We start from the raw sequence: 25,663 nt of genomic DNA, 5'->3' as shown, positions 1-25,663 counted from the left end.
AATAGGACGTTTGAGTGTGGGAGAGCCATGCTTCGGCACGAATAGGCCGGCTCGACCGGAGTGATACCACGGCCTCACAGAAAACCGACGTGAAACAACGCTTGCGTTGTGTTTTGTTATGTGAGTGACCCATTTACCCCTCTTCAAATCTCCGATTCCGCAACAAACCTTAAATTCCTAACTCCCAAAAGGCAACGGACTTGTGTGACGTGTAACGCCTCTGGTGTTTTGGGTGTTCATGGACAGTGGCGATTGCTTACCATCATCCATCAGCTCGTTTACCGGTCTATACCATAAAACATACGTGGATAACGGAACTACATAACTAACTATTCGTAGACGTTTACAGAATTTAGTTAGTTATACAAAATTTTACAGTTTCAAAACTACATTGAATTTATTCCCAGATTAATTTCAACACGGCCTTTAAAGGCAAATAATTTCTACAATCCAGTTTTATTACTTTTTGAAAGATAAAAGAACCCTTTAACATTTTACTATCCTGTTTCGGATTACACTTTAATCATTTTGTAAGATTACCTTTTGTAATGAAAATTCAAGAAGCTTTGTTTAACGAACCTTAAATATTTGTTACATAATTCTTATTTGTCCAATCGGTGATCATCATGGCAGATATTCTTTGAAGGTTCAGTGTGTAATTTTTATTGTAAGAGAGCATTGGTAATAATCACTTCAGATTCACAGTTAATGATAATTTCGAAATGAAAAACTTCAATAGCAGTTTACCCAACCCAGAACCGCAGCAGTTGCACCTGCAACGACTTGGTCAACGAGGCAGCAATGTAGTCTAGTAATTTATTACGCAGTAAAAGGTATCCAAGTATGCAACAAAATCCAACCTCACTTGTTGAAGTGATCTCATCGGATGAAGGAGCAATAAAATGTTAATGGCGAATATAAAATTCTTATAAAGACTCATACTTTCTCTGCTATTTATATTACCCGACTGAAATAAGTGTTCGTGTTGTTTCCTTTTGACATTGAACTTGTGGAGTCACCTTTTTATTTCAGTGTTTTGGTGCGAGGAATAGAGCTGGCCTTGAAATACCCCTGTGTTAATTTCAGTCTGATGAATCAGTGGTAATAGAAATAGTAAGAAGCAATATAGACATTTTTGTTCTTTTATTAGTAGTAGCGTGTTTGTTTATAAACGATAGCGTGCCGTGTGAATATGGTAGATGAGAATTATATACTACTAATCTTATGTATTTATACTGCATTTTTTATTTATTTCAAGCAGAAATATAGATACTACGGGCTCTCCATGTTCTACCTTACTGCTTATCCATCCAAAGGCCTGTAAGAGATCGCTCTCGTCTGTTGTGTTTTATATGGTGTACAATAAAGAGTTTTTCTATTCCATTATATTCTCTTCCCGTGCGTGATATAAGAAAAGTATAATTGACAGAGACTGGGAAGTTGCACTCCCTGATAAAGCCTAACCTTATAAACTGCTCTCTGCTAACTAAATGTCTTTTCTTTCTTTTTTCAACCTGCTTACCTCGCGTGTAGATGATGGTTAACCCTCATTATGTAAAGGAGGTCCATAGTCTGGAAGATATTGTTTCTAAAGCAGTTATGTAGGTACATGATTTCCAAAACAAAATACGCAGTTACCATTACCTACATAGTTTTAGCTATAATCCGATATTTCGATCAGATAAATATTTTTATGAAAAACAACAAGTCCATAATATAGTGCAATACTTACCTACACTTATATTGTATTGTATTGCAAATATATGAGTAAATCAATATGACTAATATTGCCTACAACTAACACCTGTTGTTTGATATATCTGTCGCTGATTTATCGGATAAGCCTAAGTATTTAGGTACATTTACGTTAAGTACTATATTTATATTGTAAGTTTTTTAGGTAACAAGTAAACAGCAACTATAGTAAGTAAATCTAAAATTGCACCTGGTATATGGTAATAGACTCATCCTATTTCATGAACCTCTTTTCTTTATGGTATAAGCCGGTAAACGAGCCGACGGATCACCTGATGTTAGGCAATCGCCGCCGCCGCCGCGTTGCCGGCCTTTTGGGGTTAGGTACTTATGGGTTGTTGGGGAATAGGGGATTGGAAAGGGAGGTAATTGGCTCTAACTCTTTACATATTTGATGAAACCTTTGGGAATATTCTTTCATCTTTTCTCGACCCGAGCTGAGATTTGGATCTCTTTCATCTCTTCCTCAATAGTCATTTTTAGGACCACAACAAAGATCGACTTTGTTTCGTTGCAGTAAAGACCATTTTCATATTTTATAAGTATTCAAAAATTGTTTTGTCTTTTCTCAAAGTCTGTAGGTGGATATGACAGTGTGTTTATGTCATCATATAGGTCATTGTACCGATGTTGTATTATTAAACAAAAAACATATTCAATTTAATCTAAACCCAACCGCATGTTTTGATAAATGGTTATGAGTTGGATGTTATGAGTTAGCAAAACATTTATGTGCCTAAATAATCCTTGATACATGTTTGAAAAAAAAAACTTATACAATAAATGTTGATTACAAGAAAAGTGACTAGCTTTTTGTATAGATAGACAATCATCGAAAGACTCATCCCCTTTCCAACGCCTGCACCGTGGCAGGTCCGTGATACAAGACTAGCCTCGCCCACAATCTCGGTAGGAAGACAGCTGCAGCTGACCTTAGGAAATTGAATAACTTGGGAAAGAAGACTGACCCTTTTGGTTGATGATAGTTACAACAACATTGCCAAGCGCAGGACTGATAGATCTCAAATATGACCTTGGTTAGGTAACGTAAATACGTACTGGGAATTTTCACTTAATTTGAAATGGTCTATTTTCTAGAGCATTTCTAGTACAAGAACCAGATTAATATGGAGGTCGGAAATGTCATACATTTTCAATATTATGTAATTTAATAAGTGGCGAAAAGCATTTAATGTTAATGCTGCTACTTCTTATTATTACAGGTGTTACGTTGAATTAAATTATGTAAAGAAATTGGGTCACAAAGCCCTGTTTTACTTTTAATAGTGTCTTGTAGGACAAGCAAAAATGGTTATCCTTGTAGGCATAATGAAATCCAGAGACTTACCAAGTACTAAAACTTAGGTAGAGAATATACAAAGGTATAGCGTCCATTACATAGTTACGAGATTACTTAGAAAAAGGTCACACACTGGGCAACAGACTCTTTATTGACTTACTGCCATACTCAGAGTCATTTAATGGTTACTTAACCTAGTCCTTAGCAAAGGTTTTCCATATTAATTCTTTACTAAGGAATAGTTTAGGTAATCATTAAATGACTCTGAATACGGCAGTTAGCAGCATAAGTCACAACCTTTTTTTTTGCGGGGGGGAAAATCATTCAATGACTTCTCCCGTCTTGGGTGAGGCGGGAGGGAGTGTTAGACTCTTACTGACTAAAAACCACCCCGTTCCTTCTCCTGCTTTGAGCCGGACCCCGGTAAGCCCGCTAGGTAGTCCGCAGCTCCGGATCAGGCATCAGCCCTACTGGGCCCCATCTGTGGTGGTCTGTCTTTATTGATTTAGCAGCATAAGTCACAACCTACAGGTAAAAAGTAATATCATACCAAACGAAAGTAACGTCTTAGTCACAAGCTTTAAATAAATTTCACCCACAAGTGCACACAGATACGGACACCCACACAATCGTGAGAAATAAAAAATCAATGAACAAACTTCGCGATGACCTTTTCAAGAACGTAGCGTTGTGAAAGAATGACTCATTCAGTCATTCAACTCTCATCGCGACTCTACTACGAACTTACGATACGAAACGTTTTCTTCTTTACAATCCATTGCCTTATTTCTAAGACAATTTTGATACTCAAATCTAATAAGACGAAGAAAACACGCAATGTACTGCAAACCGTGTAACCGAAACTTAACGTGCCAAGTTTTTGGGATAGTGACTTAAAGTGTTAGTCGGTCAGTCTACTTGCTCACTCGACTCGAACGTAGTTATCCTTTTTAAGTTGATGAGTCAACAGTTTAAGTTGTGATCACGGAATGTTTATTCAAGTAATGAGGTAGGTATGTGACAAGTGACCGTAATTGCTTCGAAATTTGAATAAATTGTCGCTTATTCAGCCATCTTTGATTAGGTGCGTATGAGTTTTTTAAATCTGGTTTTTTAAATCGTTGTATTAAAAAAATATGCTGTTCCTAGGTGCGGTTTCTTTACTTTAATAATAATTAAGTGTAAGCTGTATTTTTTACTAACTGTATAAGTACCAAATTGGCGTCAATTCTGGGTTGGGTTTTGGGTATTTCAATTTAATGATACTTCTGATGTTTTACCTACGTTTGTCTACCTGCACGGTACGGTCGTTAGCAATTGACAACAACCACATCTTCGATGACACAGAAATAAACAACAGTTTGCCATTTCATAATTATACCTACTTTAATACAAGAAAAAATGCAAGATATTATGTTAAGACTAAAATAACTCCTATTATTCCACCTAATTACTCATAATCATCCCATAACTTATACTTAAAACAATGAACTAATTAGCAAACAAGTACACAGAACAATTAATTACCTCCACAATATGATATTTTAATGTCCTCCATCAATATGTATTAAGTCTTTGAATCACACCAATAATAAATTCCTATCAGGCATTCACTCATTCATAAATTACAAATGGTAGCCAAGTGATTCAGATGACCAATTAATAAAACATGTAATCGATTTGCGGGCTGTCGATTCCTTGATGAGTCAGGAGTAACGTGAGTCAGTAATTAACATCCCTAAGATAGCCACTATCTGAGTAACGCAGTAGGAAAAGTAGACGCAGTTTTTGTAGATCTAAAGGATTAATTTTGATTTTTATTTATTTTATTTTATTTATTTATTAATATAGGTTTACCAACAGCTTCTGTATACATAATATTAAGTACAGTAATAAATACATATCAGTTTTGGTCTTATACAGTCGCCAATTATAGGTTAACCAACATTTAATATTAAGTGATAACTTAAAACTAAGAGAATATGAATTATTTTTAGAAATAAACTACTTTAAATCACAATAACAAAATTAAAAAAAATAAACTTAATACAATAAAGAGAAAAAAATGAAATGAGATCAATCACCTAACATTAACAAGTTTAATTTAGCGTAATTACTAATACAGTAAAATTTTATTGTGAACTAAGTTGTGAGCTGCGACCTCCGGGATTCAAGGACCTGGGCCTTAAAAACTTTCATAGAGTCATGATATACGTCTACATCTGGGGCGGATTTTGTCAAGGAGTTAATCTCACGAACGAGCCTATTGAGAGGTGAATTTACACCTAAGTTCGTATTAGATACTCGACTATGGAACAGATGTGTTATGGGATATCTGGGCAACTTATGAGGCACCCTTAGACCTATTTGTTCAATTAGTTTGCCACAGTCCAATTTGTTATTTACCAATTTATAAAAGAACATAAGATCTTGCGTCAGTCGACGGTTGCGCAGAGTATCCATACCATAACATTGAAGACGTTGTTCATATGGACACCGGGGAGATATATCACCGAAGGTCCATGCTAAATGCTTTGTGAAGGCTCTTTGGACGCTTTCTATTCTTTGTGAATGTACTGCGTAGTGCGGGTTCCATACTACACTGGCAAACTCTAGGTGGCTACGAACTAAAGCGTTATATAAAACAATCTTTGTTCTCACCAGCCTAAACCCTCTGGTGCTCCTCTTAAGAAAACCCAGAAGCCGTGCCGACTTTGTAACAATGCTATCGATATGGCTTCTGAAGTTAACTTTAGTGTCCATGATGACGCCAAGATCACGAACCTCATCTACAGTTTCCAATAAAAGTCCCCTTATATTATATGAAATACTATTAGATTGTTTTTTCCTTGTAAATCGTATATGACTACATTTTTGTACGTCGAGTTTCATGTGATTCAGGTTAAACTACTGCTCAATTCTATCCAAATCCTCCTGAATTAAGGTGGCGTCAGTATGCGAAGTAATGGTTCAATAGATTTTGAGATCGTCAGCAATCAGCAGGTTTTTACAGTGATGGATTTGATCAGTAATATCATTAATGAACAGTAAAATCAAGACTGGAGCAAGATGAGAACCCTGGGGAACTCCTGAGTCAGCGTAGTACGGGTAGAATTCATAACCATTATCAACAAGAATGTATGATCTACGCGATAAATAAGACGAAAACCAGACCAATAATCGACCAGTCACACCATTGTATTCTAACTTAGAGAGTAACGAATGGTCAACCTTGTCAAATGCGCTGCTAAAGTCTGCATAAACGGCATCCACTTCCAATCAATTGTCAAGAGCTAACGTCACATCAGAGACAAACTCGACAAGGTTTGTCTCTACGCTACGACCAGCTTTAAAGCCATGTTGACTTGGTGAGATAATTTTATCTATGTGACGAGTAATGATTGGACAAACAAGAGACTCAAAGATCTTTGAAAAACATGGTAATATAGAAATAGGGCGGTAGTTCTTTACATTTGCAGGATCTCCTTTTTTAAAAACCGGGACAATTCTTGCGCATTTCCATGCGTCAGGGAATATTCCTTCGGCAAGGGAAGAATTATAGATAATTTGCAACGGTAAGGTAAGCTCACGGTAACAGCGTTTTACAAATAATGGTGGTATAGAATCTGGCCCAGCACCCTTTGATGCATCTATTAGTTTAAGTTTGTTAAGAATTTGATTTTCTGTAAATTTAATAGTGCTTATGACTGAATCAGTACCAGGGAATCGATTAAAAGTATTATTATAAGTAGTAGTTGGGTTTTGACTGAAAACAGAGACGAATTGATCAGCAAAAAGGTTAGCAATATCTGGACCACTGCTAACTACCCTATCGTTCATATACATGTCAGCTGGTATGCAAGATTCTCCGCGGCGTTTATCTTTTATGTACCTCCAGAAAGCTTTGGGGTTTTTGGGAATATCATTTTCTATCTTACATTTATAGGCGTTATAACAGTTATTTATTAAAGTATGGCAGCGACTACGGAGCAACTCGAAGGTGAGTTTGTCACGTGGATTTTTATACTTGCGGTATCTCTGTCTAAATTTCTCTTTTTCTGACAGAGCTCTGATAAGTGAATCAGAATACCAAGCAGGATACTTAGACCTTTTCTTTGTGTATTTGGGTACAAAATTATCTATAACGCTCTGCAGCACAACGTAGAAGGCATTAAGTCTCTCATTAGCATTGACACACTCATGGAAGGTATCATACCAGTTTATATTTTTAAGATGAGTTTTAATTTGTTCATAGTCAGCCCTAAAAAAGTTGTAACCGGATCGATAATTTGTAACCAATTGTTTCGCGTTTGGAATCGGAACAGATACAAGCAAGTTTGGGTGGTGGGCGTCTAACTTACTTAACAGGTCATCAGGCTTAGTAACTGTTAATTCTGATATGTTACTTACTACAAGGTCTAAAATCTTACGGTCGGTATTATAAAAGGAATTGAACTGGTGGAGTCCATTAATTGACAAAAAGTCCACGAGCGAGTAACCCAGTGAATTTTCATAATTCAAGGGTGAGAGATGTTGGTCATCGTCTCTCCTGTTCCAGTCAATAAAACCCAGGTTAAAATCCCCAAGAATCACAACGTCATCGACAATGTTTAGCACATTATTTACATTATTTAAGAAGCATTGAAGAGAATCCAGTCTGACAGGCGGCGGCATGTATACAACGCAAAGAGCAATTTTTTATTATAATTGTTAACATTTAACTCAACAGACAACCATAAATCTTCCAAATCACTTTCCCAGTTTTTCATTCTAGTAGATTTAATTTTATTATTGACTGCAATCATAACTCCACCCCCATCTTTTTTGGATATTTTAGAACTTAATCTGTCTCTACGATGTATCATGTACCGCGGGTCAATAAACTCTCCATTAATTACATTAGTGTTTAACCAAGATTCAGTGAATGATATCATAGTTTGTTAGCAAAATATTTTTATAAACATCAGTTTAGTCCTCATTCCACGTACATTTTGATAGTAAATATCAAGCATTACGAATACAATCAACGCCAAGAACATTCATATAAAAAACCAATACAAACATAATCTACTTAAACCTACATTGTGACGTCACTTGTTTTTATTAACTTTAAGCTATCATGATTGCGAATATAGATAGACTTCGAATGAATATCCTTTCGTACAAAAATTCGACCGTTGCGTATCCATACAAAGTTATACGACATCTCCTTGGCCAGTTTCCGTGTAGCCGCGTGCAGTTGTTTGCCAGTGGGGCATAAGTGCTCGCTGACAAAGATAGGTACTCGGTTACCAGCAATACCCAAGTGTCGTGAGTTCAATTTGTCAGAGGGTTGTTTTTTGTTAAAGAATCCAACAGCAGCCAGAAGGTTGTCACGCTGGCGGGGGCTGCTGAGTCTAGCAATCACAGCACGTGGACGGTTGCTCTCCTTATTCAGCTTAGCAACTCTTGTAACTTGTAAAATGTCACTGTCGTTAACATCACAGCTAGTTACTTTCGCGATTGTTTGTATCGTCTTCACTAGGTCTTCAGACTTGTCTTCAGGCAAACCGCTGATTTCCACGTTGCTTTCACGTGTGTATTGTTCTACGTTAGATAAACGCGTAGTAAGGTAGTTGACACTTTGTTGGAGGTTTGCATTATCGTTGCGCAGTTGATTGATTATAGCGTCTTTTTCGTCAAAACGTTTTTTGAATTCTTCAAATTGCTCATTGAAAAATCCGAACGAATTTTTGAACTCCGATAATTCTCCTTTTATGTTTCTCAGTTGTTCGGTAAGTAACTCTTTGAAAGACGATTTAAGAGCCGCGGCCAATTCTTCCTTTATAATATCTCTTAGCTTATTTTCATTCAAGAATGTTTCTTGATTGCTGGGAGTAGACATGGGTTGACTGCTTTTCTTCCTTAGAGTCACATTCATCGCATCAGGTGGAGTGTTTGAAGTATCGCGAATTTTAGGAATAGATTTATGGCTCGATGTTGGATTCCTATTTGGTGATCGACTGATGTTTACAGTATTTTTAGCCGGGCGGACAGGTGTATCAGTGTTGTCAGTTTTTAACTGTTTACAGCAACATTCAGGGCATATCCAGGTGGACTTAGAATCCTGGTCCATGAGATAAAAGTTGTTTTTTGGTATGTTTACACATAAAATATCAACTCTCGATTTACACTCGCAACAATCGAGAAATTCCGAGTTTTTTATTTTATTCCGACACCCAGCGCAAGCAACACGATTTTGTTCCGTTTTTTGCTAATATTAAATTTCACTCAAGTTTATAATTTCAAGCAAAAATAAGCGTTATTAGTATGTAACATAAAGCTTGAAGTCGTTGAAGCGCAAAGCGGCAAACGAGCGTGCATGTAAGCGCTGTGCGTGTGTGCGTAGAAGCGAGCGATCTGCGGGTTGCCCTAGGTCAGGGACGCAGCGACGGCGCAGCCGTTATAAAACTTTTTGAAAGTAATTTGCTTATTACTCACGAACGGATAGGAGTCCTGTTGAGATGTAAACACCATTGGATAGTGCGCAAACTCAGCTTCACTTTGGTATATAGCACCACCAGATTTGTAAACTTTTTACCACTTTTCTAAATATTTTAACGGAGCAAAATTCAAAACGGTGTTATCACTTCTGTGTCGTACGACGGTATTTTTGGTTACGTGAAACTGTAGCATTTATTTTAAAAGCAAGGATCATCTAAACTTACTTGAATATGTGGAAGCGACTGGATGATTTCAAACTTTAATAGTTATATCATCACCATGAAATAAATACCAAGATAAGATGTCATAATTGTAATTACTTTTAAAATAATGCATACATTTTACAGGGAGCGGGGTACGTTACAATCCTCGCTCCTCTTTATTTTCCATTTATCGATTCACATTTTAATGTACCGCCTTCTCAGTTCTAATAACTTATTTAAACCTTTTTACTTATAATTTTGTGTCACACTGCACAACCATAATGGCATCTCCTCTTTATACTTGCTTCGAGACTCAAGACATCTCAACAGCTGAGCTACTTCCATACAATCTGCGTCCAGTGATTCCCTGCTCCTCCTTTCATCAAATCGTTGGTCTTAATAGAAATAATTATTTTATTGAAACACTGTCAAAATATTGAGATACAGTTCCTTCCTAATTATTAAATACATACTACGTAAAGATAATTTTCAATAAACTCGATATTATAAAGATACATTTTTTACTCCAACAAGGAACGAGTTAAGTTAGTTCTTGATTACATTCCATTCTCGATCATCTAATTAAAATCCAATCAAGTGGAGGTCACCATGTTAACTAACTAACTACTTATTAATATGCGTTCAAATACTCCGGACCTTTCAAGGTTATGAAGCTAATCACATTGCGAAACGTTTCCAGTACATCTGTACTTAATTATTGCTTATTTAGAAGACGTATCAGTTTTCTTGGATGATATAATGAGATTAAAGTGGGAATAATTTAGTTAGCTATACCTAATGCGCTCTAACAAGGTGCGGCTGACAGATTCAGTAACGTTTCGTATCACTCTTGAAAGTTGCTGCGATTTAAAAATTATGCCTTAATATTTTAGCTGTATCACATTCGTATTATGTTAAATCATTCGGATGCGTAGTTAATTAAATTAAAACCAACCGGAATGTTCTAGTATTCAATTAAAATCTAATGAAATGAAAAATAAAGTAAAGTGTTATGCGTATAACGTAAAGCCATAGTCGTGTTTAGTGATGGGATGTACGGCTACGATGGATAGGTAGTCGATGTTTTTTTAGAATAAAAAACGAAAATCGTGCGTCGTTCAATTATCATTCTTAAAAAACCTTTAATTATGTGGGTAAATCCACTGTAGACGCGGCTCTCTCTGCCCAAACCACAGTGACATTATCTAAGCAGAAATATGTAGTTAGGCATTTTTCTAGACATTTCCGGCGCCATTGATAATGCGTGGTGGTACTTAATCTAACATATACAAACTAATATATCCTTGTTTTCTTCACGGTTCTGTAAAACTGTAACTCTGAAACACCTCAGGGCTCGGTCATAAAATATTTATTTTGACAAGTATATACACGTAGTTAGACTGCACAACTAAATAACACACACATTTAATAAAAAAATTCAAGAGAATTAAATGTATGCTGCGAGTATCGATAGCGATAAAAAAAGATTTTTCTAATGTCCATCCCTAAAGAGAGACGTCAACGTCATACTGGCATCTGTCAGCCGCACCTTCTTAGAGCGCATTAGGTATAATACCCACTTAGACTAGTCAAAGTCAAAATATGCTTTATTGCTTGTGGGCAGCCGCAATCCATTGGTATTGGCATAGGCCGCATATCGCCAAATATCAAACCATAAAAAATTGGTATTTTAATTTGACTTAAAATATAGACTAAAGTGGTATTTATAAACATCAAAACTGATGCATATTTCGTATTCAGCAGCGTTGCAGTATATTTGATATGATACCTTTTGCCATATGTCGCTGACTTCCCCGTACATTATCGCGAATAGTCAATTAGTATTGGTTGCTTTCTGACTTACACAGAAATACTTAGGTAGGGTTTCCCATAGTGAAATCCACATTAGAGCTTAGTTTGGAACTGTAGCTATTGTTTGAAGAACATAAGTATGATTTCCATACATAAGTAGCTAAAGGAAAACTTGCATATAAAAATTATACACAGCAGCTAAGGTTGTTTTATTAGTCATAATATCTCCATCATAATTACGAGCTCTCTCTCTCTTTCCACCAAGCCACTTCTTTAAGTTTGGGAACAGGAAATGGTCACTTAGGACTAAATCCAGAGAATAGGGTGGGCGAGGTAGCAATTCGTAGCCCAATTCTTGAATTTTCGACATGGAAACTGCACAAGTGTGCACCCTTGCATTGTCCTGTGAAAAAGAACTTTCTTCTTGGTCAAATGCGGGCGTTTTTTTATCGTTATCGTTTTTTTTCACATTAAATTGACCCAATAAGTTGGAAATATATTCACCATTTATTGTTTTACCCTTTTAAAGGTAGTCCACGTGGATAATGCCGCGTGCATCCCAAAAAACGGTCGCCATGACTTTATTGGCTGACAAACCCACCTTGGTCTTCTTCGGGGCCGATTCACCCCGAGAAACCCACTGTTTTGGGTGGTGGTGTGTTGTGGTGGATCCATGTTTTGTCCACGGTTATGAAACGGCGCAAAAACTCGTCCATATTACGGTTGAACAACGCCAAACACGCTTGTGAAGTTGTCACACGTTTGTGTTTGTGGTCAATTGTGAGCAATCGCGGCACCCATCTTGCGGAATGCTTTCTCATAGCCAAGTGATCATTTAAAATTGTAACCACTGAGCCATATGAGATGCCTATGGCTTCCACAATCTCTCTCACTTTCAATCTCCGATCGGCCAACACCATATTGTGGATTTTTTCAATGATTTCGGGTGTAGAGACGTCAATTGGGCGTCCAGAATGTTCAGCATCTTCCGTGCTCCTTAGACCACAACGAAATACTGTGAACCACTTTTTGCCATTGAAATTGATGGTCCAGAGTCCCCACAATATTTATCAAGCTTAGCCTTGGTTTGCGTGGTGGATTTTTTCTCAAAAAATAATGCTTCATGAGCACACGAAAATCACTTCTTTCCATTTTCTTTAAATTACGCGGTAGTCTGCTCAATCAATGACTCTCAAAGACAAACCTAAAGCCGCAGCTTCTTCAAATTTTGCCAGAAGTCAACTGATAGATGCCTGTCGACAGGAGCAGTGTTGCCCTTTTAATTAAATAACAAGAAATAAAAAAAGTCACGGACTTATTGACCCGCCCTGGTATTAAAACGAAGTAGCATTCTACCTGCATTAATAGGTACCTATTTAAAACAATTTGACTTTACGGTTGGTGTAAAGGTTGGATAACCGGTGCTAGTGTAAATATCTGTATATGAATTTGTATCTTTTTAAAACGTTGCCCCACACTAAGAATTTCTCCTGTTTCGTAGATGCGTCTACAAACATGCAAGTTAACATACAAATGACACCCAGACTCGAAACAATTTTTTTGGATCACACAAAGAATTGCTTCGTGCGAGAATCGAAGCCGTTACTACACGTTACGTGGGAGCCCGTTGATCCGTCACCGCGCCAACCGTGCAGTCAAAGAATATTCTAGACGTGAAAAAAATTGTACTTCGGCATTCCCCTGTATAATGTAGAGAACAATAAATGAGTCAATTATCCCATCCCTACTCACTTGGTCGATGTGTAACCATTTATACCGGGGGTGTGTCATTGTTTTGACTACTACCTATTGTTATATCAGAATACTTATACTAATTAATACTTATATTTCATAACAATCATCGATTTCTAAACACGTCTGGTTGGCGTATGACTAAGTGGCTTGTAATTGTTACGGCGTAGTGAGTCGCTTACCTATATGTACTACATATGGGAATGGACATCGACACGTATGCGATGTCTCATTTCTTGGAATACTTCCATTTTGAGTCGCGCCCCCAAGAGGCGTATCCGTCCTTTCGGTGTCATTAGACTTGTCAATTTTGCTCTAGTTTTTGTTATTATTATTTTGACCCAGAACTAGTGATCGTTTTTAGTCAATCTGGCATAATTTATAAACAACGTAGAATTTGCATTATAAGCTAAAAGTTTTTGCATGATTACTATTTTTTTATGTGTATAACTAGTTATGATTGCTTAGTTTTATGACTTGTGTAATAATATTATCGTATGCCTCTTCATATAATACAGTATGACACTAATAATATAATGAAGCGATGTCCGACGTAATCTGTGTATTCATTTGCGGAAAATTTTAAATAGGAATGATTATATTATGCAGTATGCTATGATGACTTGAAGGAAATTGGCAATCAAAATAAATATTAAGTTTTCTGGTAGCAGAGAATTCAACGAAATCTGACTTAGGTACAGGGAAATTAGTGACATTTTTGATCATTGGGAAATCTTTTCATCTCATGATCATCATCATCAGTTTCCTCAATGTATGTTGTCGTAAGTCCCATGTAATAGAGGTTAAGCCTATTGTATGTATATACCGGACACATTTCTATACTCAGTGTTACTACTGAGAGATTTTCGAAAAACCGATAAAAGCCCAGCAGTATTTTGCTAGACCGCACTTACGATTCGACCAACGAGACAGTCCTCCACTTGTCAGACATAATTCAATTTATCATTACATACGTTCGTAAAAGGATATCATTTCATCTCAAAACCTCACGAACAACTCCTAAGTTTTACGTAATAGTCCGATACCAAAATAAATACCAACTCGAAGATTCAACTTAATCGAACTATCAGATTAATTGACGCTCAATTTGATCGAAAATTAGTTTGCCGGTACAGATTAATTAGCGAATACGATAGCTTAATTGGTTACTAAGTAACTATTAAGAAACTGGGTTATGTAAAATCCCGTATTCCGATTTATTTCGGAATGGTAGTAAAATATCTTCTATTAGGTTTTGAAATTAACTCATGATATGACCAAATATTTAATTATTTACAGTCATTGGGTATGACTTTTATATTACAGGGCGCCAAAGGAATAGACAGATCACCTGATAGTAAACGATCGTCGTCGACACACGCGACTTTAGAAGAGTTACGTACAAGGAATTTGGGGATTTGTCTTGTGTTGCACCACTTATGTCCCAACCTGTTGCTAGTTTACGTGGATTACTTATATGTATACATTTCTATTCTTTTGTTTTTACCACCTGGGAACGGCGAAACCCATCGTGGTGGTCAAGCAATTAGATTAACTTAACTATCTGATTCACTCAAAATTCGCAGAACATTACCTTTCCAGACGTACGGTGGTGCCATATCTGTTATTTCTCGAAAGGGATATTGTGATATAATAAGGGTTGAGCTTATTGTCTTAATGAATAACAAAGCGAGCCCCTATGCTCAGAATTTTGGACTCGGAAAGGCTAAAATGCTTTGTTAAGGCGGGCGCCAACACTAGGCGCCCATACCTTAGAGGCTCAGACATTATACTTCGCAAACTATAGTAACTGTAGGCTCTTAGACCGCTAGGCAATAAAAAAAAACATAATAACATTTTAGTTTTAATATTATTTTATTTCGTCTAATTACATGATGATAGTGGTTATTCCTATAGCCTGAAGTAAGGTTATTTCCATTTAAAACTAAGGATGAGATCATCTCTCATCACTTTAGTTCGAAATCCTGACGTGACGCGTTTCGTTTCAATATTCTATATTTTTTGTATCGTTCGTTTGATGTGGATATTTTAAGCTCCGTGCATCATCTTTTATTTACATTAAAGATTAATACATTGACTTCTTGTATACCTATATGTCTACGCAGTAAGGTGCAAAGTCTATATTCATATAGTATATAATATACATAGATATACTAGGTATACTGTAAGCCTTATAATTCGTACTGCATGATCATGTGGCATTGGTGAAATAAGAAAAATGGAGTATGCGATTTATCGATAGTAGGGAAGCCAATCATAGCACACGTCCATAGTACGCATCTATAGCACGAATTTCTCTATAAAAAACATAGCATAGCTGAGTCCGTTTCCACCAGTGCTAAACTATGTGTACCAATAAATATGATTGGTGGCAGTCAAACGCATCCACAGCAAGGTAGATCTCTGGTGGAAAAGCACCGTAACTGAAGTTTAAATAACATGTTAATATGATTGGTGGAAGCCAAAGTAATTGGAATAAGCCGAATTGAGTTCACTATATACAGCTGCTTTTTTAAATAGTATCTAAATTAATGCTGAATGTAGCAAATGAACCTTATTAAATGAAATGATTTGCAATTTTACTATCAAACTCGTTCAATTTTGTTGCTTGTGTTGTATGTAGCTTTGTTAACTTAAAATATAATAACATGTTTCTATTAAATAAACCAATACATCTACTTTGTATTATAAATATAGCGCTTATATCCAATGGAATTTTTCATTACGCAGAAACAACAATTGCTGTTGCAACTGCACCCGTATCATCGGAACTAGGGAATAGCCGGATTTCTAAGAATATTACATAGATACATAATATATAGAATTAAATGCCACAATAATATCCTGTTACGCAAGGTTTAATAATATTTAGGTATGAAGTTCGCATGTGGGTTTGTTGATATACAGTTTTCCTTATTCATTTTAATTGTTAACTCAAAAGACGTCATTTATATTTATTTTTTTCAATAATATCCATGTTTTGTTTATTTAGGTCCATTCCAAGAAGTAAAACGAAATGTCTGTTTTCCAAAATCGAAATAGCGAAGTGGTCTTCCTTCCTTGATCAAAATATTCTCAATTTAAATCGACACCAAGTTTAAATAACATAATATTAGGACCGATTAAGAACCTCCTCCTTATTTTTAAACGGTTGAACAACCACTTATTTTTTAATAATTTGAGTTTAAATAATTATAATGCTTCAATAGACTTCCGATACAAAATCTTCCTCCATTTCATACAACTACGAAGCTTCTAAAAGTTGAAATTTCCAATTATTATTAGTAGACACTATTATTAGGTATAATTCTAGTAATTCAGTAGACACTAAATTAAATTACGCAGTTTAGTTAACAAAACTACATAATTCAATTATAATATTTAATTTGTGTGTAAATGTACATAATTATCCTTAAGAATTGTGTTTCACATTCAAGAGTATTGTACATTTAACCATATACGGAGCGGATACATTTATCATTAGAGCTTCCCCGATGCGGCTGACCTCCGAATGACGTGTTCCGACGTCAGTGTATTCTTCAATGTAAGCCTGGGCTGGGACGTCACATACAACTGACGTGAGTAACAGGGTTTTCTATAAACTGAATACTTTGAACATGAGTTAATGAACTTTGTTTTTCTGTAGTTGTTAATTTATGAGTAATTGTTATGATTGATTCAGTTTACATATTTGGTTTGTATTAGTAAGTGTTATTTCATAGGGATAGAGGGAAGTTTTAGGTGTGTTGACTCTAAGAATGTGTTTTGAGTCAATCAATGTTAAGTAAACAAGGATTTTTCTAGAATATTATATTGTTAACCTGGAATATTTATGATAAAATAAAGGGGAAATACTACTGGCTATTGAGATTATCTGAACACATCAATAAACGTAAATAATTTTCTTCTTTTACAATTGTGCTTACGTCTATTTACTGTGGAGAAATGAGTCTACACCATGATTCTAGAAGTCAGGCACTAAATTAGCGTGCTTCACAATATTAGCGATGAACCATATAGCGTTATACGTACACCCTTGCGCCATCTCACCTTCTAAGTACTGCTGCATGCGCTGGTGCGGCTGCTTCCGCGGCAGAGGACCTCAAGCGGCGCAAATATTCTAACTTAGTTGGCAATTATTGTTTTGAGCCGTTTGGGGTCGAAACACTTGGGCCATGGGGTCCTGGTGCACATTCTCTATATAAAGAAATTGCACATAAGCTATTCGACTCTACGCGTGACCAGAAGGCTGGCTATTTCTTCGGTCAAAAGATAAGCATTGCATACAACGTGGCAATGCGGCCAGTTTCTGGGAACGTTCCCCAGTAGCGATGCGGACGAGTACTTCGACGCCTAATTTATCAAGTTTTAGGCCTTAATTTTTAAGTAAATAATGAATGAAAAAAAAAAAAAAAATTGCGATAATATATAGCGTTATGTACACTTTTTGCGACTTGGGATATTCCAAATTGGATTCTATTCAGTTCTTTCTAGTACGGTTATAATTTATCAATTAGGCAAATAAATGAATGAATGATTCACCAGTAATTTGGTCAAATGATTCTGTTTAAACATCCTTATCTTAGATAACTACTGTTTACGCAGTAGATATTGGTACCATATCACTGTATGTTTCCGGGCAGTTTACCTATCGGTCCATAAACTAGTTGGTTACTTCGTAGTAAAGAAAATATGTATTCGTAGATTTCCTAAAAAGTACTTAGTCCTTATTACATAAATAATATACCCAATTGGAAAAAAGAGAAAATAAATTAATTGTATTGCTATTTCGTTGACTTTTTGACAGTCGATAGACAACAAATGGTTTTGAATTTGAAAGAGCCATGCTACAACACGAACGAGCTGGCTCAACTGGAGTGACACCACGACCTCACAGAAAACTGACGTAAAACAACACTTACATTGTATTTTGTTGCTTTATATAGCTTTTTCGTAGGTACAGTAAATAGGTACCAAATGAAAATTAATAAAAGTGAGTGTTCATAATTATATCTATTTTTGACCACGCAATGAATGTAAGGACATTATGTCATAATACTTAGTCAATACCTAGTGCACCAGTGAGCTGTCACGATGAATAATGTTCGTACCTTTTTTGGGAATGGGACTCTTTGTAAGGCGTTCATTGGTCAATTGCAGCCACAAGAACCAAGTGATTTGTCAGTGGATGAGTGACTATTGTTGGTGTAATGAGAGTAGAATGTTTTAATCATAATTATGATCATCGTCATCGTCATTAATCCAGCTCATATTAAAGTTGTGCATGGTCTGAGAAAGTTCATAACACTTAAAGAAGTGTGGATATAACATGATGTTCATTGTATGTTCATAAATGTTGCAACAGACCATTGGGTACAATATACTACAATACATATAAACTAGTTATATATTGTATTGTATTATTTTTCTTCCCTTTTTAATGGGTTTCCAAGATACTTACATCAAAACTAAACCACCACTACTGATGGGACAGGGGCTTACTATCTTATCGCGTCCCTATGTGTACATCACAAAGTTACTCACCCTTATAGGTACTTAACAAACAAAATCACACATCAAAAGCTCGAACCGCTTTACTGACTAAGTTGAATAATTATTATGAGTAAGTTGACAACTCATCATTATTATTTTGACTCATCTCGCCACTTCGTAATGATCCAATAGTCCTTTTATTACTCATTGACATACCGCCCATCTGTGCCGATTGACGCAATAATTTCACAGAAAGCACTATTCCAGTAATTTAAGGGCGAAGTCACACCGTCGGACCTAATAGTGTGAGGCGTTTACTTAATAGTAGTCTATTAGTCAAATACTTACACGTCACTCAATTTTAAGACGCCCTCAAACTTAGTTCTCTGTCTAAAAATCTTTGTAAATGACAGAGATAGCACGATATTTACGTAAAACTTAAAAAATAGTAGCATTTCGGTATTCGGGCATAACATTCCAAACAATCAGTTTAGACCTAGTAACAAATGGATTAAAAATCACTTTTAGGATACCTTTTTAAACTACGTTAAAATTTCACCTTGTTATACCAAAAGAGAATAACTGATGTGTCATTTTAATAATTCCCTAAAATTGTTCAACGATTTGTAAATTAAACGAATTCATTTAATCATTACGTCGGTACTTCGTTTAGGTATAATGACTTTTAGTCATTTACATTGACGTAGATATATTAGGTATGTAGGTATTTTATATAAATTTTGTTAGTACTTTCTTCACTTAGTCATATCATACCTAATATATAAGATTATAATTTCAGAATATTCTCGAAAAACACGCAATAAAAAGCGAAAACTGTGTACATAAACATAATCTGAGTAGATACATACAGATAACATTATGTTGCATCTCTATCCAAACAAGCTTATTTACTTTCGTTGACTAATAATAATTCTTTATATTGTCCACCATTTTATTGATAAGTGTGTCTTAACCTACATCGACAATTGATTTTCTTTGATTATTTATTGAGGAGTTAATCGTTCGTTAGTCATACCTTATCTTGAGTAGCCAATGCTTAAATACTCAACCTAGGTACTTTAAAACACAATTTTAGAAGTACATAGGTACATATTTACATTGTTGAAATTAATCCCTTGTTTAAAGACAGAATGAAAGTAAACAGCAACAAAATTAAACAGCAATCAAGGTGTGAGCAAATAGAAATAGTCAAAAATAGACCTTATTTGTACGTTTATTGTGTACAATTTTCTTAGTGATCTCGATTGAATAAGAATTAAAATGTGTTCACATTTTGGGCGATATGCAACGCTACCCCTAGCAGATGACGTTTGAGCCGTGGCCCAAGTTGTGGGAACAGAAACACAATAAAGCTGTTCCCTTTTGAAAGCAGCAATGGTTTAAAAAAAAAATATTTTAAAAGATACTAAAATATATACAATTTCATTATTTTCGACTCCAATTGAATAAAGTGCGCCAGCTGTTTCAAGAAAAACAATTTTAGTATCAAAACAAAAGAAGGTTTGTAAATAGGGATTGGTAGCAAATGAAAAAAAAAACATTTATTTTGAAAACACACAGCTGTAGGTTGTTGTTGTTTAGGTTTTAAAAAATGATTTTTACGTATTTTTTTTGTATTTTTTTAACATAAACAATAACAACATAACAACTAACTAAAACCTAAATGAAAAGTAAACGCTAAGCAACTGTTTGAAAAAAGGAACACTGAATATTTCATTAACTCATGAACAACCTATAATATTTTTATATCAGACACTTCATACCTAAACCTTACCAAATCAGTAATAACGAATTCACAAAGGAATAAAAATGCCAAAAAATCTACAACATAAGGAACACGCTTGTCGCTCATTGTGTGTGACAGTGACAGCGTCAAACAGAACACCTGCGTCAAAATGAGTCATTATATTCACGTGAGTGGTTACTGTGCCATATGTGACCCGGCGAAAGGTTGGGAACCACCACTGTGACTCACTGATAACGACAAATACAGTCAAATGTAATGCATGACTAACACTGGTATGTACAATGAGATTACCTAAATAGGTAATCAAGAAACGTCTTGTCTACTTACGTATTTTAAAGTCTTTTGTTTCTATGACGATAAGACCGTTTTCACTCGCTTGTGTATTGACTCGAGTGGTCGTATGTATGACTGCGGTAAGGTTGTCAGATCGGGTAAAATCATTTGGGATGTTTTGGAAAAAAATGGATTCTTGAATTGTTCCCAGTGTAAGGCTCAACATCTCTTACATGGGAATTATGACTATAATTATTGAAAGGAGAGTGTACATCAGAGATTAAAAGACATGATGTTATTTTAATTACAAGACTAATTTTACAAAATTATGTATTCAAAGTAATGATCTGATAATCTTAACTTTCAGCAGTCAGCATGACTATGATGCAACGGCTTAACTTACGTAGTTCATATGTCAGATGGTCACATCACAACTCAAACCAACAAACATTTACAGTGTCCAGCTTACGTCTCAAGTTGGGACAAAACAGTTTGTACGTATTTTGTAAGTTCCAGTTAATAAGTATTGTTTATAAAGACAATTGTAATCAGAATTATTATCTGCTTGGCACTGGTGACCTGAATGACACATCAATACGTACAGCTGAACTCAGGGTCACCAGAGGGACTTCTGTAAGGGGAAAAAACATTCGTATGGCGTCAAGATACTACATACTACATAGTACTAAGATTATTTATTCATGTGTTTCGTGCATGCATTGGCATCCACGACACAGATTACTCTATGACTCATTTTATCAGCATACAAATGTCTTCGACTTAGTACTATCCTTCTTGGCGATTGACAAAGAATGGTATGCGTAACAAATGCTTGGAGTAGTTTCTTACTAGAGGACGATAAATGTCATTTTCCTTTGGCATACATTTATTTTTAGCGCACTTTAAATGTACCTACGTCAATGTATTAGCTGCAACCACCTTTACACTAACCCAGGGCTCAAGACTTAGTGGTTGCAATTCACCATCATGAAGCAAATTGCTTACTATTTACATAAGCCGTCCTAATCTTACCAGACCTTCTTTAAACGATAGCATATACATGACAAACGGCGGTTTAAACTCCATATAAGCTTGAATTACCATGAAAATATGAACAAAATACGTTTTGTTACTTAACAACTGTCATTCAGTAGCGGGTGATATCATCGATAAGAGGCAAGAGGTCGCTCGACATCGAGTGAACGAGTGCATTCACCTTAGGCTTAGATCATCGCCGCTCGCTAGCTGTTGATTCCAGACTTGGATTGCTACTGCATTTTTCAAGACTTTTTATTGAATTTTATTTTGTTAATTAGATTGTAAAAATGCAATAAATGGCAATTGTAAAAATACACTACACTGTGGCCAGGTGTAACCACAATCAGTATAATTGCTGAAGTGGTATAAATCTTTTGTCATAAACCAGGTCTAATCTAATAGTCTAGTAGTATTTTCGTCAACTAGTAAGTAATTTGTAAAAAATACAGCTATTGGTCAAAAACTTTGAGCAATACCAAATAACCCAACCTGAAGATCTTAAAAGAAAACTACTAACTGAAGTTAGCATTACGGTAGCAACAGACAGAGCTATTTCTTCACTTGAACGTAACAAATGTTGCGGTAGGACAAGACAAGTGTTTCGAGAACTAGACGCAACAGTTCTAGTTCTTGCAACTATTCCTATAATGTAACAAGCGTTACGAACTGGTAAACTTCTTCAGAAAAACATTTTGTATTGTCTTAAGAGTCTGAAAGTAAATCTTCTACAGACATCAGTTACAGCATGCCTATGTGACATGTAATCATCTGTGTTTAATATTTGAGGCTATTTACTCTGTTGATTACACAAAAATATTCAAAGTTTTGGTAATAAATAATGGTATCCATAGATACAACTAGTTCATTGCAGGGATTTGGAACAACAGACAAAGGATACAAGGTAACCTATAACATTAGGATAAGGTCACACCAGTTAAATACAGTTGCAACGTTGTGTGTTATTTGCTCAGCTGTTTCCAATAAATTATATTCTTCTTTATAAAATAAACCGTTCTATTTTAACACAAGACAAAGCTTTTCTATTCTCATATATGTAACAAGTATTAGTCACATTCTGGTATTCGCTATTTTATTTTAGTTCACACTTAGCGCGATGAATGTGAGTAGGTGGACTCTTAAAAATTAGGGCTGTCCAGTATTTCATTGAAGACAAAACAGAAGGATTAAAGTACATAATTTATAGTGTACACACCTACATTTATATAACACAAGAAACAATTCGATATTGTCTAGTCATCTACTAACTAATATCGCCATGTCACGATTAGTAGGTACATCAAAACGTTACAAATGAATTTTGTTGTTGATAGAAAATCTTGAAGATTGTTAAAAAAAAAGGTATGACCACATACGATATCTATTCATACGAAGTATTACTTGCATAATTTGCAAAAAACAAAGTCTCATTTCTAAATCCAATAACAATACCGTAGGTATATTAGCATTTTAGAATACAACAAAAAACACATCATAAACGGATGGTGAAAACAGACATTCAGACGCACATGGCTAGACTGGTTGTCGACTGTAACGAGTAGTGAATCATTATGTGACTTTAGACACTCACACAACATAAATAACGTTTCGGACTATAGTAAACTAATTATATTCCCACATAAAATAATAGTAGGAACTTTGATATAAATTGTTTCAACATTTATTTCCGACGCCCACGCTCCTAACACTGTTGCTCATCCCTAACGGTTCGATAAATTTCATTGAACATGACATCACGATGGTGCTTTGAAACTCCATTGGATAATATCATCATTATCACATTATGTTTAGTAGTTTTTAGATTGTGTGGGCCAATGTAAACAAATCTGAATGTTGTGATGTTAATAGTGATACCAAACTCGTGAGTTTTTGTGGTGTTGACGTGTTAACATAAATTAATTCGTATTCATTGAGCACAAGGCTTTATTTTGATTTACATAATTCAGATGAAGGTTATGAAAAATATAGTAAAATACATAGATGAAATATTATCAAAGATGCGCCTGTTGTTACGTACGACAAAAGCGATGAAGATTTAACTGTGGGAGAGCCATGCCACGGTCTCACAGAAATCCGACGAGAAACAACGCTTGTGTTGTGCGTTACTGGTGGACAAATTATCCCCCTCCCCAATTTCCGATTCCCTCAGCAACCCTTGAATTCCAAACCTTCAAAAGCCCAGCAACGCTCATAGTGTTTCGGGTGTCTATGAGCGGTGCCGATTGCTTGCCATCATGTGATCCGTCGGCTCGTTTACCGGCACATACCATAAAAAAGATAATAGATCAGAAAAAAAACTAAAAGACTCTAAGAAGCTAATTTAGTTCTTAATAAACATATTTATAATTTAAAGTAATCAATGTAGAAAAACAATGAACAACCATATCTAACTAAATGTAAGATAAAAGATACAGTTTTTAGGGAAAATAACACATTTTTCCCTTTACGACTACGTAAATTTGTTACCTACTTTAGAACATAAATGATTTGTTACGATAACCTATTCTTTAAAAGATTGCATAAGATTATATTTTAGTATTATTTTGGCTTATATTTTCCTCATGTATATTTAGTGTTTTTCTTTATTTGGTTTGGCTGGATTTGGAATGTTTACACCTACTTAATAGCCAACGAAATATGAATGAAGAAATCGATGTGATTTTAATTTGGAACGAAAAATGTTCTCAATGAAGTTACCTTTTAACATTGGATAGAAACGCTTACTTTATTATTGAATCAAAAAGTACTAGTAGACGTTACAAAATAATAAGCTATAGATATGCAACTAATAAAAAGAAAGACTTAAGAAAATATTGTCCCAAATATGACATGAATACATAACACACGTTTAAAAAAAATGCTGTTATAATATGTAGTTCATTTCTTGTATTAATAGTGAGTGTTCAATGTTCATTGTGACTTGCCCACTCATATAAACAGGAAATTCTGGTTTAGCATAAAGGAAACACTAGCCCATATTGTTATTGGCAACACAAAGGCCCTAAGGTCGAATGACTGAGATAAAGAATTTTTGTGAAAGGCGTAAACCGCAAACAATGGTGTATCCTTGGCATAAGAAACACCATTTGAGAGTCAACAGATACATAGATACCCATTGTTTCACTGTTTTGAACAACCATGCCTAATTAACTATATTGTAGCTACCTGTTACCAAACTTACCAACTCATTGTATTTTTTACTCAAAATCCACAGCTCAGCTATCCATATTTGTTTATAATTAACGTTTAACATCAACTTACGCAAAAACCCGATGACCATAAAAGGTCGCCACATAAATGCCAAACGGCCAAACTTAGCCAGAGATCGTCTCAAACTATATCTATTTTTCCACAAGTTTTATTATCACTTGCTCGCTAACTGCTACACTGTCGTTTAACGGTCAGACGTAAAGAGCCATTGGTCACTAAACTTGATTTATTGTTGGCATCGCTGTTTGTATTAGAAGTATCACAGTACCAACGCTAGTTTCGAAAGCGCTTGCAACTATTTCTAATCTAGTTCGTATCTATTTTAATTACGTACCGAGTACCAGAACCCACATTCCAAAGACAACATTGATCTGTGTACAGTTCTCTATTGTCACTGTTGCTTAGGTAGTTCAACATGTCTATCGCGTAAACGACCTCAAAACGGCATTCGACCTAGTCGAGCGTAATCTAACATAACTCAAGTCGGATCGAAATCTAAACGCGAAAGTTTACGTTTCGTTACCCAACCATCTTCAA

General features: G+C 35.4%; 1 protein-coding gene across 1 annotated transcript in view; it reads left to right on the top strand.

The window, feature by feature from the left end:
• The window catches only part of LOC118273901 (uncharacterized), a 220,409-nt gene that overhangs the window by 180,014 nt on the left and 14,732 nt on the right, over positions 1 to 25,663 (top strand). The window lies entirely within an intron of this gene.

This window comes from Spodoptera frugiperda, chromosome 3 (genome assembly GCF_023101765.2).
Source record: "Spodoptera frugiperda isolate SF20-4 chromosome 3, AGI-APGP_CSIRO_Sfru_2.0, whole genome shotgun sequence".
NCBI classification, from domain to species: domain Eukaryota; kingdom Metazoa; phylum Arthropoda; class Insecta; order Lepidoptera; family Noctuidae; genus Spodoptera; species Spodoptera frugiperda.
The sequence above is the reverse complement of the archived record's forward strand: the minus strand, read 5'-3'. Positions and strand labels throughout refer to the sequence as shown.